We start from the raw sequence: 22,156 nt of genomic DNA on the forward strand, positions 1-22,156 counted from the left end.
ATAGTACAACTCTAAGTATATATATTGTTGATTGTCCATAGTCTATGCAGAGTTATAACTCTGCATTGCAATAACATGCTTATAGCTCCTAAAGAAAACAAGACATACCCCAGAAGTTTTCTCATCTAGCCTTTAGATGTGCAGAGAGGCTTATATATATATTCAGAGTAAGCCACATGCAACTTATTTTACTTATTCAATTTTTTTAAAATAAAGTTTCAGAACAATGACAGTAGATAAGGGGAAGAAAAACATGGAGAATGATGTCCAAATTTCCACACATGCATATCCTTTTATAGATAAGTAATAAAGAAAAGGCAAATAAACAATTTCATACAAGAAATTTACCATATTTTGTACAAATTTCATCATTTGTTGTCATCATTGTATAAACTCTTCATAGTTTACCTATTACCATCAATCTCTGCTTACCTGATCTTTTCAGTAACCTCTTCATATGCTAACTTCTCTCCAAGATTTTTCATCAAATGGAGAAAATCTGCTGCACTAATATAACCATTGCCATCCATGTCAAACACACAGAATGCTTCTACAATTTCTTTTTCACTGTCTGTGTCTTTCATTTTTGATGCTGTCATAGTCAGAAATTCTGTAAAATCAGTGTTGCTATTACCAGTAGCATCTACTTTATGCATATACTGTAATTCAGCTTCTGCTCAAGTGATCTTATTACAGTTTCCAATTCCTCAGTTATTATAGTAACATCTCCATCCTTGTCAAATAGTGAAAGTGTTTCTTTGAATTCTGCAATCTGCTCTTCCCTCAATTGATCAGTCACACTATTAACATTACTAAAGCTCAAATTCCTATTATAATCTCCATACTCATTGGCTGCACTTGGACTAATTGGGAAGTTTTCTTTTCTGATATCTTGATATACTTTGTCCAGTTTTAATTTTTTTATCATGACCTTTGGGTAATTTAGTAATTTTTAATTATCTCTCCCCAATCTATTTGGCAGGTTAGTTGTTTTTTCCTATGAGATATTTCACATTTTCCTCTTTTTTAACTTTGTTTTATTGTTTCTCAGTGCCACAAAGTCATTAGTTTCTACTTGACCAATTCTAATATTAGTATTTCTGTGATTCTTTTTATCATTGTACTAATTCACTTTTCATAATTTTCTTACATAGTTCTCTTTTTTTCTCAGCCACTATTTTTTACTTTTGAATAATGTTTTACCCTTTATTCTCAGAATTTTTCTTTGGCTTCTATTCAATCTGCATTTTTCTCTCTGAAGTTTTGCTTGTAGATGTTTTTAGATAATTGTTTTCTGAGTTTGCATCTTGAATGACTGTCACACAGTAGCATTATTTTTGTGGTCAAAGTCTTGTTTCATTTTTTGCTCATTTCTATTTCTTGACTTGGGACTTTGTTTTAGATTTGGGCTCTACTCACCTCTGGGAGTGATGACTGACCTGAAGATCTGTCTGTCATGCCCTTCTGCTTTCACAGTTCATCTGTAAGATTCCCATGCTTCCAAGGTGGTGTTATCAAAGGCAGGTCATTTCACTGACCTCCTGGTCTGTTCTCTGGTTCTTACACAAGTTGGGCTCCTGATCCTTGAAAGGACAACTGCTTCCCTCCACCCTGGAGCTATGATGCTAAACTAGGCAATGTGTAATGGAGCTGCCAGATGGTACTCATTTCTATTTCCACTGCCAGTCTATGTCTCACTTGGGATTTCTTTCTGACCAAATGTCTAGTCCTTTTTACTGTCCTTGGGTGCTGGGTTGCTCCTTACCCCCTGCTGCCAGTGCCATACCCCACAGTCAGGGTCTCTTTTGGTATACCATGCTCCAGCCCAATGTGTATACACTGTGTATGTGTGTTCTTACAGATCATTGTGTATATGGGGAGGGGGCGATGGTGGAAGAGATTGATAAAATATACTGGCTACATTCGCCCATCTTAGTTCTGCCTTTCCTTTCTCTTGTGTCATTTTCCATTGACCTTAATCACACATCTGCTCCTACTACAACCATCAAAGAACAATTGAGATAAAAGAAATTATTTTGATGCCAAAAAAATTCTTATGTTTTGGTAGCATATTCTCTGGTTAGAGCTTTTTTTTAACTATACATTCTTTTAACTTAGTTCCTTGAATTATCAGGTATGATTTTTCGTAGTTTATCAAAAAAGAATCTGCACCCATCAGTTTAGATTATTTTTTAAATTTTTTGTTTGTTTCTTTTGGTGTTTTTATCTTGATCAATAGTATATGCTGAACTCCATCTCTACTCTGAGTCTCTGGAAGACAATATCTAATTTTACTCTGATCAAAAAAATGCTACTAGATTGCTGTCCATCCATATTTTAAATTTAACTAGCTATACATAGACTCAATACTTCTTAGTAAGAACTTTCTTTAGATCTAAAAATTCCAATTTGTATAAAGGATAATAAGTCTTTATTTTGGGGGGACCATCACTATTTTGATATAGAATTGTTTCTAAGCTCTCCAGGCTACTATGTAGTATAAACAACTTGTTTAATGTTATATAGTTTCATGAATCAGGCAACTGACAACATATTTAAAATCTTATTTATATTTGCCATTATGTAAAAGCAAGCTGTCCTTAACTGCTCTTTTGATTTCAGTTTTTTTTCCAATTATATATCCCCAACTTATATATAATATATAATTTATTTACATATATGTATGTGTTTGGGTACCTACATAATGTTGATATATTAATAATTAAGTAGTTTAATAAAAGAAACAATATTTATAATTTCTGATAATAAGCACCAAAGTCTAGAAAATATATTTATGAGACTGCAAAGTTGACACTTGTTTATATATAACTTAACCAACTTCATTTAATTTATCCACCACTCTAGTTCCTCCTCTACCCAGATGATAAAGTAATATTTCTAGAGCATAGTTCTCATCCTGTCTCCTCTGTTTATTCAATCCCTGTACTTCCTTTTAGCCTCTAAAATCACATACAAATTCTATTGTTAGATATTTCGAATTCATAATAACTTGGCTATAACCTTTTATTTCTTCCTTAAGATATATTATTCCAATTGTCTTAACTCTTAATAAAATCATCTTGCTATTCTTAATAAGAAAAAAAAATTCATTCCTCATCTTTGGGCCTCTGTATAGGCTATCCTATTCCTGGAATGCACTCCCTTTTCAACTCCACCTCTAAGAATCTCTAGTTTACTTTGACCATTTCATTAGTTAGTTATGCCCTCTCTAATTTCCTGTTATAGATTTAAATATTTATTTTCTATTTATGTGTATGTCTTTGAGTTTTGCCATAATTGCAATTTATTCTTTTTGAGGGCAGGGACTGTTTTACATTTATTTTGTATCCACAGTCTACAGCATATATATTTTAAAAATATTTATATTATTCATTATTCACCTATACATCTCTGATAACTTTGTTTCTTCTTTGTGGGCATCAAAATCATGCTTGTCCCAAAAAGAAAATGGCAGAGTCCCTTATTTTTATGTTATTAAGAATAACTTTTTAAATTACAGTCATTAATCATCCTTAAAGGTTTTGGTAGAATTACCTAGCCAATCTATATGGATTGGGAGTTTTCTATTTTATTTGTTTTGCTATTGTTTTTGTTTTGCTTTGTTTTGTTTTTCCTGTTTTTAATTCATTAATGATTTCTTCTGGGGATCAGGTGGTGTTTAAAGAAGACTAGTACTTCTAGTCTGAAATTTTGCTGATCCTTTTCAGAGGTGGTCATCTACCTGTGGTGTCTATCTGTCACGCAACTCTTACCTCTTGAGTAAGCTCCAAGAAACTGCCACACCCAAGCAGGTAGGCTAAATCAGGCTGAGAGCAATGAAAAAAACACTCTGACTAAAAGAGTATTGGGGAATATCTTTCTCAAGCATGTGAACATTTCCTTTGTGGAAGGAATAGATGAAAGCAATTTGTTCCAATAGTCACAAAGGTGACTGAAGCAGGCACTGTGGAGTACTTAGAGCTTGGTCAGACTTCAAAGAAGCATCCCTGCTATCAGCAGTCATCTTAACATTTGTCTTGCGCTGGTCTTTGATGACTCTGGAAAAAGAATGAGGTTGATTACTTTGTGTAGCCCTGCCTCACTTCAATTCAATTCACACATGTCAAGACTTCACCCTGTAATATCATGAGTCCACTTAAAAAATGAAGATCAAACAATGTTGGCTTGCTCTATTTCACTTTCTGTGATTGAATTATTTAAGAACTCTATTTTTTTCTTGTCAATTTGGATATTTTATAATATTATAGCTAATAATTCATTTCCTTTTTGTTGTTATACATTGTTAATATATAATTATATGCTTTTCTTATTTTTATTTACTCTTCAGTTATAAATTCATGATTTTAAAAAAAATCATCTAACTGCTGTTTCTGTTTTGTTTGCTCATCTCAGTGGAGAGCCAAGAGATTTTTAAAGTTTCCCTCAAGAGATAAACAGATATAATAGAATTTTTGAGGCCATCAAAAGTAAAAATACTTCATTTTCATTAATAAAGATAGAAAAGACAAAAAAAAGACAAAAAAATGGACACATACATGCATGCAGTAGAGTTGCATGCTAACACAGGGAAGTGAGGATATTTATATGGTTTTGTCTTATTTTTTTCTATTTGCCTTTGAGAAATTCCTATTTATAACCGGGGAACATGAAGTAAGCAGATATAATCAAAATGAGAGCTGGGAAGTGAAACTGCCAGGCATGTGTAGCCAAAAACTTCCAAGGACCAAGCCTTTCTGCTAAAGATTTGGACCCATCAAAAAACAACAATAATAACAGCAAAAAGAAAGCATAACTACAAGCATATGCATGAACACTCATACTCATGTACATACAGAAACACACCCATATATAGACATATATGTATGTACCAAGTAACATGGCATTTATTTAAAGAAAAAATCCATTAACCAGATTATAATAGTTGAATACCTCAGTGAACTTCTGTCATAATTCAACAAATCTAATTTTTAAAAAATCATAAAGTAATCAAAGACATACATTTTTAGGATATACAAATTTGAGCGTCCTTGGGCAATCATTGAACAGAAATAGAAAGCAAGATCTTTCTTAATTACATACTATACCTTTACAAAATTGATCACTGCTAAAACTTTTAAAAAGTCCCTAATAATCATATTCAGAAAATAATAAATATTAAACAAATATTTATCTCAATGATATAAAATTATAAAATAGTAAAAAGCTTTTGATGAAAAAAATTAAATCCAAAAAGGACAGTAATTTAAATCTAAATAATTGGTCCGTGAAAGAACAAATAATAGAAATAATAGTTATTTTATAAAAGAGTAACGAAATGATTTACTAAAAATTTGGGGATATATTCTAAGAATTCCTTATTGGAAAAAGATATATTTCTAAGCACCTTCATCAACAAAAAAAGAGAACAAATTGATAAAAATGATTTATTCCTAAAGAAATCATCATAAATAGGCAAATCACAAGCCCCAATTAAGTAACCCAGAAAGAAATTTTGAAAATCAAAGAAAAGATTTCAAAATTGGGGAAAATATTGAATTGATAAAACTATTAGCTGTTTCTGAAAATAGCTAATTATAAGTATATATAGTGAAAAAAATCAAATTTTCAGTACCAAAAAATGAAATAGAATTCACAAAAAGTAAAAAAAATAAAAAAAAATCATTAGAAATTGCTTCATCTAGTAAATCCCCCAAATGATTGCTTGAATGATGTAATGAACATTTACAGTATATAAAACACTGATTAAAAGAAAAAAAAACACTGATTACCAGAATTACATAATTTAATGCTATAAAATTCAAACAAACCATAAAAATAACTCCCAAAGAGTTAAAAAAAAAGATGGTATCATGAGTGAATTGTCTTAAATATTCTAATATCCCTAAGGATCAATATCCCAAACTCCTAGACAAATTGGTAACTGGATCCCCAAAGGCAATTAACCATTTTTATCCTCTCAATTCTCTTATAATATTATAGCTCATGAGACTTTGATAGGCTGATCAACCTCTACTATCTTCATGAGGTTTATTAATCTTGCATTACATCTATCTGCCTAAAATATTTATTTTGTTTTGTTTTTTAGATTTTTGCAAGGCAAATGGGGTTAAGTGGCTTGCCAAAGGCCACACAGCTAGATAATTATTAAGTGTCTGAGACCAGATTTTAACCCATGTACTCCTGACTCCAAGGCTGGTGCTTTATCCACTACGCCACCTAGCTGCCCCGATACCTAAAATATTTGTAGGCTAATGATAATAATGATATTAAGCTTTTATATAGTTCTTTTAAATACTATGTGAAGTACTCTACCAATATCATCTCATTGGATTCTCATAGCAACTGTGGGAGATGGATGCCATTATTTTCTTTATTTTACAGATGAGACAATTAAGGCAAGTAGAGGTTAAGTGACTTGTACAGAGTCATATAGCTTCAAGTATCTGAGGATGGTTTTAACATTGGCTTCCTGGCTCCAGGTCCAGCACTCTGCCCAGTATTACCCCTACCTATCCTAGAGTGTGAGCCAAGTGATATGATATTTTGAAGGCCAAAAACTACAGATTTTTTTTTTTTGTGGGATGAGTAGTTCTTAGCTTATATTCATTAGCTTGGACTCTTTTCCATCAAATAGTACTTATGCAAAAACAATCACAAATTGCAATTGTAAGTAAATCCATTTATTCAATCAACTAGGAAACAAATTACAAGGAAGTTCAATAGAACCAAATATAACAAAGATGTAAAAAAAAGTAAAATTTTTAATCGCGAGCAAAATAAAAATCTCTGCTCAAAATAGTAAAGAAATGATGATTTCACGTGGGAGATTGTTTCTCGACAATCTCTAGAATTGAAAGCCCTAGTGGTGAAAAATATGAGGGATTAACTTCTATTCAGTGTATGGACTCCAGCCCTCCATTCAAAAGTCGAGTATTCACCTCCTTGGAGCTCCTCCTCCTTCACATCTCTGAAATCTCTGCACTAAACTGAAATCCCTTTCACAACTACACAGGTCAGGATTGTGGAGCATGAAACTTAGGGCTGTCTCTCTGCCAAACAACCTCAGACTTTGAAAGAATTAGTATGGTAGTTGGAAGAGGGACAAATAAACATAAAAATATTTCATGAGCTTTAACACATCAAAGACTAAGAGAAAAAATAAGATAACACAAAAAGTGTATAGTTCAGAAAGTAGAAGGTAAAATTCAAATGAGGTGGGAAGAGTGATCTAGAGAGAGAAATACGAGAGGAGAGGAGGAGGAGGAGAAGGAGGAGGAGGAAGAAGAAAAATATTGAAGAAAACAAAGCAAGGGATAACTTAGAAAAAGATGCAATAAAAAGTAAAAAAAGAAAGAAAGTGAAGGGAGATGATTCTAAACCAATCACTTGATTGGTAAAAATGAGAAGATAAATATATGAAAGTTAAGAAGTTAAATAAAGCCTGCTACTTTAGAAAAAGATTAGCAGCCAGAAGCAGAGGGAGAAAAATTGTTCAGAGATTATTATCAAAGTAGTTTAAGAGGCAGCTTGATGACTCTGTGGATAGAAACTGGGGCTAGAGTCAGAATGACCTAAACCCTAATCCAACTTCAGACACTAGTTGTGTGTCAAGTCACTTAACTTGTTTGCCTTAATCTACTGGAGAAGGCAATGTCAAACTGCTCCATTATCTATGTCAAGAAAACCCTATGAACAGTATGGTCCATAGGGTAATGAAAAGTTGAACATACTAAATAATGGTTTAAGTAAACTAATTTCAACATCAAAGCATTAACTTAAAAGAGGAAAGAATATTTATTCTTAAAGTAGTACTAAGAAAATAAATTAAAAAAACCTTAAATCTTTAAAGATATGTAGATGAAATAGTGTAATTAGAATAGCACAGGAAATAATAAGAAAACTAAATCTAAAAATCAGCTTTATAAGAAATATATCCAACAAATAAAAGCTAGGAAGAAATATGCCAGTTCATGAGGAAAATATAAGAAATCAGGAAATGTGATTATGCTATCAGAAAAGAAAATTTACAATACAATTGAATCCATGTTAACAGACCCTGAGAAAATAAAATAATATCAATACTAGCATATGCTCCAAAATGCCATTAAATGTAAATTCATTTAAAAAGCAAAAGAACAAAAATAGAGCAGATAGAATATTAATAGCATTATGTTTTTGTATTTCTTAACAATGACTGAATCTAACAAAGTTAAACAAAAGGCGAGATAGAACTGTACAAACTTCAAAGATTTAAGGCTGAAAAGTTTATGGCATCTTCTGAACTGAAATGTCAAAGAATATATAGATAGTTTTCAAATAAACAATGCCTTCATAAAAATAAATTAAAAAATCATGCGGAAGGGCAAAGAAACATAAATAGAAAAGGTTGAACTATTTAAAGTGTTTTTATAGACCTTAACAATAAAAAGGATTAAGAAAAGTAAAAACAAGGACACAGAGCTAAATGGAGATTTACTAACAAAAATGTTGAATGATGAGTGAATTAAACGAAAAAACATAGAAATAACTATGTAAAAGAGAATGATGTGGCAGCATAGCAAAATTTCTGATGTAATGCTAAAACAATTCCTCAGAGAAAAAAGAAATATCACTGAGAACTTACATTGACAAAAAATTTAAAAATCAAAGAATTTAATATAGAATTTAAAACAAGAAAAATTAATTAAAGAAAACCTTAAAGTAATCGCAAAGGTAGACATTTTGAAAATTTGAGAACATAAAGAAAAAGCAAATAGAAAACAAAAAAGAATTCAAAATCAAAAAATTAAATCAAGCTCTTTGAAAAAGCTAACAAAATCAATAAATCTTAAGTCATTGACTTTTAAAAAGAGGAAGGAAAATTAATTTAGTTTGAATAAGGTAATTATAATAAAGGAATTGCAATAAAGGAGAAGTAATGGGAAATATAAGAACAATTGTTCATAGCTGTAAGACAATACTACTGAGAACTTATAATAAGAGGCAACTTAATGACTCTGTGGATAGAAACTGGGGCTAGAGTCAGAATGACCTAAACCCTAATCCAAAATATCTGCAAATCTGCAAAATCTGCAAATCTGCAAAAAATCTGCAAAAATATTAATTTCAATTAACATGAATTTATCAAAATAGTTTCAAAAAAGAAAATTGAACTAGAGTAAAGTAACTGACAGACTTAGGAGAAAGGATATTTATTGGTAGTGATATTTATTGGAAAAATATAATTTTAAAATATTGTGGAAGCTACAAAAATTAAAGCCTCTACAAATGTATTTTTATGACTAAGAACTAAGCAGTGAAGAATAAAGCAAAGAGAGGAGAAAGGAGAGGAGTCAAAGAGATAGAGAGAGACAGAGAGAGAGAGAGAGAGAGAGAGAGAGAGAGAGACAGAGAGACAGAGAGAGAGAGAGAGAGAGAGAGAGAGAGAGAGAGAGAGAGAACAAAACAATAAAACAATTTAATGGATGTTGAATTGTGAAATAAAAAACCTAGCAAAAATCAAAAACTTTCTAGTAAAATTCAAGTTGGACTTAAAATGAAGAAATGTGAGTTAATCCAATTAGAAAATCAAAAAGTCATATTAAAAACAAAAATTAGATGCATAAATCAAATAATGTCATTTGATGAGGGGAAGATAGTTTAATTAGAAAATCAGTTAAGAAGTTAATTGAGAAAATTAATAGATTCAGGAAAAATAGAAGACAAAAATAAACACATTGAAATGAACATCAGGTTTGTAAGGCAATAATGAAATTCAAAATTAATAAACAACAAGGAATATATAATTCAAACTGACTACAAAATACCTAAACTATCTAGAAAGCTATCTACATTTATGTTTTGTGTAGATACAATTACAAAATACTCTTTAAAGAAATGAATAACAATTGGATGTATAATCATCACTCATTATAAGACAAGACCAGAGTTGGTAAAATTGTTTTTTCCAAGGGCCATGCAAAATTATCAATTTAAAAATTAACCTTCTATATTTCATCAAATTTAATTAATTCACCCCTAAAAGTTACTCACCTGCAGTTGCTGTGGCAGTGCCAGATCAATGATTTCATGGGTCTTATTTGGCCAGAGGGTTGAATGGTCCCTTCCCCAGGACTATACAAATATAAAAAGAATGACAATATTTCCCAAATTAATTTACAAATTTGGTCATATCCTTAAATGAGCTGCTAAGAGGAGATATCCTAGATCTTGACAAAAATTACCAGTTTAACAAAAGATTCAAATTCTTAAGAGAAATATTGAAAAGAATGTAGCAATAAGAGGGAACTATCATTTTCAGACCTCAAACTATACTTGAAGCAATAATCATGAAAACAAGATTTTGAATAAATATTAGAAAATTAAATCAGTGAGACATATTATAGAAGAAGAATCAAACAATTCAGTTAAAAAACTCAGAGATTGATAAACTCAAGGAAATAAATTATTTGAAAAACAATGTCCTAATTGATAAGAATTACTGAAAACAACTAGAAAAGTACATGGATAGGAGTTGGGCTTAGAACAACAAATTACATCTTATACTACAAAAAAGCTTAAAATGTCTATAATTTGAATATTAACAAAAACCCAAAAAAATTAAGACTAGATCAGTGACCTTTTTAAGAACTTTGGGTATAGGAAAGAATTTACCTAAACAAGGAAGTGATGCGTACAAAAGATAGATAATTTTGGTCATTTATCACTAAGAAGATGCCACATGCCAATATCAATGAAACTAGCATAAGGGAAAATTATTTACCTGGAAAATAATCCTTGTATGAGTAGAGGGGCAACATGGAATGCTGAATGAGGGAATAGATTTTCAATCTATGAAATTACACCCTAGACATCTGCAGTGAAACTCAGGTAAGTCACTTAGCTTCTTTGGCCTCAAGTTCCACATCTGTAAAGTGAAGGAGTAGAAATATAGGATCTTTTGTAGTCTCTTCCTGTTCTAAATATGATACAATAATCTATTATTCAGTAATTCAAATAACTACATAATGGTTCAATATCCAAGAAACACAAATACAAAATTCAAATATTTAAGACAATAAAACCTTTTCCTGTTGTATGTGGTCACTAGAAATGAATAATCCTGAAAAGAATAGTTATTATCAACCATTTTAAATCTTGTTCTAAATCACAAATAATAAAGTATGAAAATATCACAACCTGGTAATTGGGAAAATTACAAATTTGGGAATAGTTAATACTGGAGTCATTATGGGATATCAGGAATATTCATGTTCAGATGGAATGACTGTTATTTGATTCAACTATTCTACAAAGCTATTTTAAATTACTGTAACAAAATGAATAAAATAGAAATATTTTTTGACCCAGAGTAAGACAAATAACACCAAAAATGATAAGAAAATTACCCTAGATATAGAAATATATACTAAAACTACTTTTTCATAATAAAGAATTAGAAACAAAGTAGAATCCCGATAATGACTTAAAAGGAAATTTTCGTTTCAATCATTGATATTAAACTTTGTTAGTCATGTCCAACACTTGAGGTTTTCTTGACAAAGATACAACTGTCCTTTTCTTTTCCAGCTTATTAGAAACTGAGACAAACAAGATTAAATGACTTGCCTAGGATCTCACAGCTACTCCAGGTCCAGCATTCTATCTACTGAGTCTCAAGGGATACTCAGCATTCTTTTCAGTTTCATCAAAACAAATTGTGCAAAAATGAAATAATGAAATGATACTGTTTTATAAGACAAGATACCATGAAGACTATGAAGAATCAGGAAAGACATATGACTTGATACAGAATGAAGTAAATAGAAGCACAAAAAAAACCACTCATAAAATAGTATGAATGATTTAAATAGAATATAAACAACAAAAAAAAAATGGAAATTTGGGGCAGCTAAGTGGTGCAGTGGATAGAGCCCAGGTCCTGGAGTCAGGAGGACCTGAGTTCAAATCCTATCTCAGATACTTAATTACCTAGCTGTGCAACTTTGGGCAAGTCACTTAAATGCATTTAAACCCCCCCCAAAAAAAAAAGGAAAGGAAAAAATGGAAATTTAATGTTATCAAATTATAATAACCAATCTTGGTACCAAAGGAAAGATTGTATTTCCCTCACTTTTTTCAGTTGTATGTGACTATATATGGATATATAATAATAGATTTAACTCATGTGAAGATTAGTTTTTGTTTTTTTTTCTTTTTATCTTTTTTGTTACAAGGAATGGTTCTGATATAATGTTTCTGTTAAAGTTAATTAGGTTAAATGGTTTTGTCATAAGCAATGTTATAAGGATCAGGTAGGAAAAGGGCTAGATTGAGAAGTGAAGGTGATATAGAAACAAAATGTATCAATAATATTTTTTTTAGATTATAAAGGAGGAAAAACTAAATATGGGAGCCAGTGTTCCTACAGTAGCCATTAATTTTCAATAATATAATGAAATTAAAGATCTGATTTTTTTTTGGATTGGAAGAGCAAGCTCAGAGGAGGAGATGGAAGAGCAGGAGGACCTTTCTTTGTAAAAGCAGTGTGATTCTGGGAAGTCTGATATTGGAGTGGCTTTCTCTCTGTGTGTTTTTCTCCTGTGTTATGTATACTTCTTGAAGAGTTTTTTGACTGAACTATGCTATAAATTACTCAAGATCTTTCATGTACAGAATAAAAATACCACATCAGCTACAACTGTGTCTTTGACAACAGTATTTTCTCAAATGTTTCTTAAATACCTACTATGTGTCAGTCATTGTGATATACACAAGGGGAAAAAAAGGAAAAGGAGTTTCTGATTTTAAGAATTATATCTTTTTTAAAAAATTTTTTAGTTTTTTAGTTTTTGTAAGGCAATGGGGTTAAGTGGCTTTCCCAAGGCCACACAGCTAGGTAATTATTAAGTGTCTGAGGCCAGATTTGAACTCGGGTACACCTGACTCCAGGGCTGGTGCTCTATCCACTGCGCCATCTAGCTGCCCCTTTTGTATCTTTTTTTTTTTCCAGAGGAACCTATACATACTTGATAAGTATAGAAACATTTGGATGGCACAGTGGATAGAGTTTTGGACCTAGAGTCAGAAAGATATGACTTCAAATCTGACCTCAAACTATTACTGAGTCACTGACCCTCAGTCTGTCTGTTTACTCATCTATAAAATAGTGATAATAATAGCACCTACTTTATAAGGTTCTGTGAGGATCAAATGAGATAAGATATACAAAGTGCTCTGCAAATTGTAAAGCACCATATGAACACTAGCCATTACTATTGTAGGCAGATAACGTAGACAAGGTACAGGCTTTTAAATTTCAGAAGGGAGATCCTGCTGGAAGTACAGATTTACAAGGAAGCTCCCTGCACATATTTCCTTTGATAGTCCTTGACTGAATCCTAAGAGATTGCTATGATGGACTCAATGGGATTTTTCTCCTATGGTTAATTGAAATTTTACCTTGGAAATGACTTGAAGAGCTCATTTATATATTAATGGTTGTATATTTCCCCAATTCCTGTTTTCTTTTGTTTAGATTTATTTCCCCATCCAAACTTCTGGTTTGTTTGTTTGTTTTGTAGTATCATGATGGCAGGGAGCTAAAGGAGATTACACTCCTTTTAATATAATGGGGGAATATGGCTTTCATTATAAAGTCCTTAAAGAGAGCTACTATTTGAAGTGTGACAGATAGCCTATTACCCTTCTTGGAGATCAAGATTAATGGAGCAAATGTCTAACCACAATCCTTCTCTTGCTTCCCTAAAAGGTCAAAACTGTGGATAGCAATGAAGGCTATTTGTTCTATATTAGACAAATCTATGTCTATATTAGACATTCTAAGCAATCGTATATATTATTGGTGGCACAGATTATAAAAACCTGGCAATAGAATCAGCATTATAAACTGTCACATGTAATTCATAATCCCAAATTAATCTGTTCTTTATAATCCTAGGAAATAAATTCTTATCCTGTTGAGTCTTTGGATAGATTTCAATGGGTTGGTGAATTTTATATATATGTATATATATACATATATATGTATGTGTGTAGATAAATAGATAGGTAGATATGTATTTATATGCATGTATATTGTATATATATATATATATATATATAACTATGTGGCAATGTAAATAATTTCCTTTGTAACACTATGTAGTTTACTTTTTGCATTTAAATGAATTCTGATATGGGTTCCATAAGTTTAATAATCACTAATTTGGTAAGGCAAGATCACCCATGAGTTGATTAAGCATTTGTAGGAGGAATGTTTGGCCAAATTGTGATATAACCTGAATATCCCATTTGCAAATGATCATATCAGTTCCATCAAATTCCTTCACCTGATATATAAGCTATATAGGCTGTGATATATCATATAAATTACAATTTAGCATATATTCAGGGTTGTGCTGCAGTCAGTTCTAACCTGAGCAAAAGCTGATTATTAATTTTGGTGTAAAAATTAAACCTAAGAAATTGACAAATATTAGAAATTAGGACTTGATTTATATTGTTCCATTGATTGTTTAGACTTAAGAAAGCGATGGTAAAATGTTCACAATTCAGAATAAACTTTAAAGTGTGAAGGTGTTTGGGTTTTTTTTTTTGCATTGTTTTTCTGATGACCAAATTGTTATTTCCTAGAACATTCCTTCCAAAAGTGGCTTATCCTTTTAGTTCCCATTAGATCTATAAGTCTTTTAATTGCACATAAATTGTAATCTGCATTGGTAGGGCAAAATTTTCACAAGAGGTGCTTTATATAAATAAAAGCACAAGTCTGAGTCAAGTGATATAAATTCCATCAAATGAACCCCATTTCAGTCAATTAGTTAATAAGTATTCATCAAGATAAGAGTTACTCTGGGAAGTTAGATGATCTAGTACATAGAGCATCCAGCCCTAATGTTAGGAAGACAAGTTCAAATCCAATCTAAGACACTTACTTGCTGTGGTTTCTCATACTTAAAATGAATTGGGAAAGAAAATGGTCAACCCTTTCAGGATCTTTGCCAAGGTGGGATCAGGAAGAATCAGATATCACTGAAACAACTCAACAACAAAAAGAGTCAAACTAAAATTAAAGAATATAAATATAATCAGTCTCTGTCCTTAAAGAGATTATATTCTAATGGGTAAAGACAACACATAAAAGAGACAGCTGACAAGTGATGATGGTCATGGCAGTGATGGTTTGTATTATTGGTAAGGTGTAAAGGGACATATTACACAAAATCATATAAGGTTAACTCATCAGAGCAACCTGGAGAGGAACAAAAACATGGTTGGTCAGGGCTTCCTTTTAAAATGGAGGCTCTGGGAGAAACTAGTTAATTAGAGGAAGAGACTGCCAATGGAAGTAGTACAGGATGAAGTAAGCTCCAAGTTGTAGAGATTTCTATGTCATAGCAGACAAAGTACTGTGTTGATGAATAAAGAGTATAGTCATGAGAGCAACGAAGACATTGACATGAGAGGAGAAAAAATACATTTGTTACTGAGATATGGTGTTTCTGAAGAAATGAGAATTTTATGGACTGGAAATAGAGTATCTTTTGCCTGGGAAAACAGAAATTTTGTTTATATAATACTGCTATAGAATCACCATATAGGATACAGGAAATGAGAGTGGTTTTGGGATTAGAAAGACTATACAGTAGCTAGGATCCAGCTGGTGATTGTAGAATTATGGTCTATGCCATGCAATTTGGCTCCTTTATTCATCTAATTTATAAGTAACATTAGTCTCATGATCATAATTACAAAGAAGAAATTTTAGGAATTCAGAATAAGTGTGACGTAGTAGGTCAGTAAATGTAAGGTTAAAAACCTGTTCCCCATGTAGCATAACTCTACTATCCCCATGTTTTCAATTTGACTCCACTAGTCATTTGACTTTCTGGTATAGGCAAAACCACTTCCAATTTGATGAGAAAATCACCCTACCCATAGAAAAAGTTCAGAGAAATAAGTCGGAGACTCTTCCGGAAACTCTACACTAACTGTTCAATTTTATGTAAAAGGAAAGCTTGTAAGATACCCAGAAAGAATCCTGAGGAAGGATAGAATTGGACAGGGTTTTCCTGGATAAATAGAGTGCATGCCTTAAGCTTTTGCATATAGAGGTGAGAAGCCCACTGTCCCAGTAGACAATTCCTTTAAAGTCAAGCCTTGAGGTCTTCTGAAGAAGTAAGAAAACATACAAAAGCCAGCATATTAATCTTGTGGCAAAAATTCCAAGGTATAATGAAGGCAGAAAGAAAAAAACTGAATAGCACAAACTAGCCTTTTAAGAGAGGGGCTAAAAAGAAGATCAGCAATCACAATTCAGAAAGGATATGAGCACTTGTCTCTATCTGACACTAAGTGATCAAACAGCAGTCTGTTATTAACATTGACAGCTGTGCTCAGCTCCAACAGAAGAAGACTGTCTAGACAGTTCTAGAGAAACTAGTCAGGATACTACCAGTTCATGTGCACTAAGGATAGAATCATGGGGTTTTTAAAATTTATTTGCTTTTAATTCAATTCCTTCCTTTATAATGCTCAATATCTTAGTTTTGGAATACAGCAGCACATTGGGTCTATGTCATTAGATTCTAATGTGATTCCTACATCTTATTTCATATTCATAGACAGGATCTCAAAACCATTCTTTTTTTAATATTATTTGAATTCTTAAACAAAATATACATATTATTTTAAATTTCTCTACTTAAACCCATTGAAACTTTTCTGTCCTCATACAAATTAATCTATTCCTCATATACCTGAGTCCTCTCTCAAGTAAAACTTCATTGTCATAAAAAATGAAAATTTATTTTATACTCCTTCCTTTCCCTATTTATAATAATGTAAAATAAAATTACTCATAGTACTTTTTGAGAATATTTTTATAATTTTATTTTTATTAATATTAATAATCATTAAGATAGCTGTATAATAAATATAACAAATGAAAAACATTGTTCCACGTGTTTGTGCTTCTCACTATATTATTAGAAATTTATAATTAAACATAAATTAAAAATTGATACTATGTTTTTGGGGGCAGGGGTATGTACTTATCATTTCCCTCAAATGTATCTACCGATCTTATAATTCAAATTAGAACTCTCCTTTGTAACAAATATATTTAATAAATCCTACAGAGTCAAACTCTTAACCTGTACTAATAACTGCATACTTCCTTATGATTTTAGGAATAATCACCTGCAATTTTTTTCTAGGAAAGTTGTTTATGAGCCCCCACCAGTGTGCTTCAGATTTATAACCAAGCATACTTAATTAGCAACCCTACAAAAAAACCCTTTCCTTCTCTCCAAGTAATAAATTCTCAAGGGTTTGATTAGAGTTCCTCTACCACTAGTTAGAGCTGCCCAAGGACTTCAAGATTCCAAATTGGCTTACTATTTCATACACATGCTGAGAGATTATGCTGAGTCTTTCAGTCAATCAAGAGATTTTGAGTGTGACATTAATTGCCTTTGTCCAATGATCAGAGCACTTTAATCATCAAAAATTCACTCTTATTCAAACCTAGTTCATGCCTTTGATTTATTTGCTAGCTAGTTTACATAAGCTATTTGTATCTTCTATGATTATATTAATGGAAAGTTTGTGAAATTCCACTCTTACAAATGTGTAGTCCAGGAATAACTGTTGACATACTGACCATGTATGAGAATATATCTCATTCTACATCTCTAATCCATCAGCTATCGCTCTATCAAGAGATGGGATGTACTTTTTATCATTAATCTTTTTAAGTTAATATTGCTGCTACAGTGGTTTTAAGTCTTTCAATGTTCCCTTTAGAAAAATAATTGTGCTTCCTTTCTGCCACCAACCCATGGCAAGTCAATTCTTTTAATATTCTATAAAAACATCTCAGAAAATGACATCCACTCATTTTTCTTGATTGGAACAGATACTGTTCCTATTCTAAAAACTGCAATATATAATCTAAGCATCATTTCTTTTCACAGAAGCCACATTGTCATTCTTCCCAGATGATATATTTTGTTTAAATGTTAGTGGTCATTTCTTTTATTATGGATACAAGTAGTTTGCATGGATTTCATCTGAGAACAAGGCTGCTCATTACATCTTTCCATGGCAGAACATGGTAAGGAGACAAGAATATTAGATCATAGAACACAATAATTCTCCCAGATGAGATAGGTATCACCTGCAATTTTTCTGTTCTAGATTTAAAGGGTCTTGACATAGCCAAAGGAACAGAGTTAAAGGAATAGAAGGAAACTTAGAAGTCATAAATAAGAGATTTTGAGGGGTTAAGTAAATTGCTAAATTTACACAAGTATTAAATGGAAAGACTAAGATTTAAACTCAGATTCCCCTGTTGACATATCTCATGTACTTGTCACTTATACTACACTTTCTAGCTTTATGTTAATACCATTAACCATGTGAACTTGGGCTACTCATCAGTGACACAGTCTTCTCACTTTCATAATGTGATAGATCTCTAAACTAAGATAACCTTTAATGTTGTTTTCTCTTTCTAAATTCTTTTAAGTTCTTTGACCTCTTGACCAAAATTTTCTATAAAAAAAAATTAACAATAAAAGAGATAGGCACGTTTGCTGATAAGATGTAGGAAGTGTTCAGAGATGACTAGTTACCTCTGGTGTGAAGGTTGCCAAGCTTTTTTCTGGGCAGCTTTCCACCTTTAGTTTTTACCTGATCCACTCAACCTTCATATGTAAAAATATGCATATAAACAAACATGTGAATGTGCTGTTAGATGTCCACAGACATGTAAGCATATATTTACATATATGCATTAATGTATACAGAAGTAACTTCTGAGAAACAACAAAGAATATTTATTGAAATGTAGGTGTGTCTTACCATAATTTTTATAAATAAACTATTTTGCTTTATATTAGAGATATATGATATATGCATATATCTTTATATGCATATACTATATATAATATATGTGATATATACATATATCTTTACATCTGTATATATTCTAGGTATAAATGTGCAAACATATATATGAAAATGTTTTCAGGTATATAAATGGCTCTTGTTGTACAGTCATTTTTAGTCACGTTTGACTCTTTATGGTGTTTCCTTGACCAAAGATACTGGAGTGGTTAAGTGACTTGTCCAGCTAGTATGCTTTGATCTGTTCCCAGACTTCATCAGTTTTCCTCTGGAAGCAGTGGCATTATATCATAGCTTTAAGAAGCCGAGTAAAGAATGAACTGTGGTAGCATAGTGAGATATCAAGAAAGTCAGTTGGTCAAAACGCATTTATTAAATGGTTATTATGTACCAGAGACTGTTCTAAGCACTGGAAAAACAAGAAAATGTTAAAAAGAAAGTCTCTGCTCTCATGGTGCTGGCAGACTAATGGGAAAGACAACATGCAAACAATTATGTCCAAACAAGAAATATGCAGAATAAATTGGAGATCTTAGGAAATTGGAGCTGGAGGAAAGATGTTAGCATTAAGGAGAATCAAAAAAGTCCTTTTGTAGAAAATGGGGTTTCAGCTTGGAATTAAACGAAGCTAGGGAAGCCAGGAGTCAGAGGTGCAGGAGAGAATGCTAGGGATGGGGGACAACCAGTTCAAAATGTAGTCAGGAAATGGAGCAGCAAAGAGGACTGTGTCATTAGATCAGAGAATAAATGGAGGAAAGGTGTAAGGAGACTGGAAGGAAAGAGGAGGTCAGGTTATAGAAAAACCTTAAAAGCCCTGTTTGAACTCAGAACTTTCATCCAAAGTAAATTACCTAAAGTCAGAAAGGAAAGAACAAAGTGTACCTTAGGGACCATTAAATTGCCCCTTAGGCTCAAAATGGGTTCATTATTGTAACAGGGTGTTAGACATAAATGTAATAGAATGTTATTATAACTAAAAAAAATAAGGCAATAGAGGATTTCAGAGAATTCTGGGTAGAGCAAATGTATAGTAAAGTGAGTAAAAGGAAAATAATATAGTGACATCATACAGAAAAACAAATTTAAAACTTAACACTGAACAGAGCAATGAGTAAATTACTTTTTCAGAGGACCTTTTTCATATGAAGGATATGGACTTAAAATGCAGCAAAAAAAATCAAATGTATGTGAACATAGTCACTGTTTTGTTTGTCTATTTTCTCTCTATTTTAATTTAAGACTTTAGAGTTTGTCTCCTCCTCCATCTTCTCCGGAAAAAAGGACTGCTATAATATATTATGTGCATATGCATATATGTGTATGCACACATTTATGTATCATATATACATAAACATAAATAACACAGAAGATTCAGAACCACAGGCAAACTGGATAGTATTGAAAATGAGGAATTTTATATTATAATTTTAGGGGCTGCTAGGTAGCACAGTGAAAAGACCACCAGGCTTGGAATCAGGAAGACCTGAGTTCTCTGGCCTCAGATACTTAATAATTGCCTAGCTGTGTGACCTTGGGCACATCACTTAACACCATTGCCTTAAATAAATAAAAAAAAATTTAAAGAATTTTTAAAGAAAGTTATTAAAAATATAAAAGAAAGATTTAATATATAATTTCTTTCTGTTTACTAAATATATGGCAAGACTTGGGGGTGTGTTTTAATTTATAATATTTATAAACTATCATGCATATGACCACATTTTGTAATGCAAACATTTGTGCATATGTGATAGAAATTAGACTAGTAAATTCAGTCATATAGGGAAGTACCAGATGTGGATATCAGATAGGGAACTAGGGATACCAGATGTGCCTTCACTAAGGTAAAATGGTACCTCATTTGTAAACTATGGCATTAGAACTTTGCCTGGGTACTCTGACAGGTAAAATGCCTTGTCTACTGTCACATAGCCAGTATGTGTTAGATACAGAACTTGAATGAATTTTCATTTTCATTTGACTCTGAAGAAGACTTGATGTACTATGGCATCCATGTTGTATATATGTCTATGTCTATGCATAAATATGCATCTATATGTATATACCACACATGAATATAATATATTAGTGTGTGCTTATGAATATATTTATATATCATGTCTTCAGTAGCTACATGCATACTTTTCCATATGAATTAAATATATTTTATATAATTATAGAGACAAAACCTAAATTTGTCTCTGAGTTCAGGTGAATATATATAATAACATACATGTTCATAAAATACTTTCTTGTGTATAGATATTTATGTACATGTATACATAGACATATGAATTATACATATGTGGGAGCATGTCCTAAAGCAAAAAACCTTTATAAATAGAGACGTACAATCTACTATGCATATTTGAACATATGATTTATAGAATGCTTATTTGTGAAGATGTGTATATGCATCCACCAACATGTGAATGTGTTATGAAAGTAGAGGTAGACATAGCTACATCTATATCTGTCTGTCTATTTCCCTTTTTTCTCTTTTTAGATTTTTTTCAAGGCAATGGGGTTAAGTAGTTTGCCCAAGGTCACACAGCTAGGTAATTATTAAGTGTCTGAAGTCGGATTTGAACCCAGGTACTCCTGACTCCAAGGCTGGTGCTCTATTCACTGCACCACCTAGCCGCCCCTGTCTATTTCTCTTTTCTCTTGTTTTTGTTCTGAAAAGATCTTGCTTTATTTTTCTGTTACAATAGTTTCATTCAAGGAAGATTGCAGAACTGATGATTCCTTTATGCAAAAATGTCATTTTATAAGTTGGTACTAAAAGTAGATAGATATATTCTTTGCTCAATACTATATTTCTTCTACCTTTTTTACCAATGTGTTTCTTCTATAATAGGAAATTTGATATTTGTATCATTTTAGTAAAGATACCTTGCATTAGAAAAGGTAGAAAAGGTATATATCTTATGCATACATAACATATTTTTTTCTTTTTTAATTTACAAATGTCTTATTGTGTTTTTGTTTGTTTTTTAAATCATTGACCTTGAATTCCTAAGACTGATTCTGTTTCTAGTTGACCCAGATAAAGTATCTATTTGACAAGTGATTTTCTCCCCATTTTTTTCTTTTTGATAAATAAGAATATCTCTTCACACATAGCAGCATTGTGGTGGTACAATAGATAGAGCATTAGGTCTAGTATCAAGAAGATCTGGGTTAAAATTCAGCCTCAGATAGAAACTAAGTTTCTGTGTGA

General features: G+C 31.7%; 1 pseudogene; it reads right to left on the reverse strand.

Moving 5' to 3' along the window:
- Nucleotides 1-381: 381 nt before the first annotated feature.
- Nucleotides 382-928, reverse strand: LOC141498960 (calmodulin-alpha-like; annotated as a pseudogene).
- Nucleotides 929-22,156: the final 21,228 nt, after the last annotated feature.

This window comes from Macrotis lagotis, chromosome X (genome assembly GCF_037893015.1).
Source record: "Macrotis lagotis isolate mMagLag1 chromosome X, bilby.v1.9.chrom.fasta, whole genome shotgun sequence".
Lineage (NCBI taxonomy): Eukaryota > Metazoa > Chordata > Mammalia > Peramelemorphia > Peramelidae > Macrotis > Macrotis lagotis.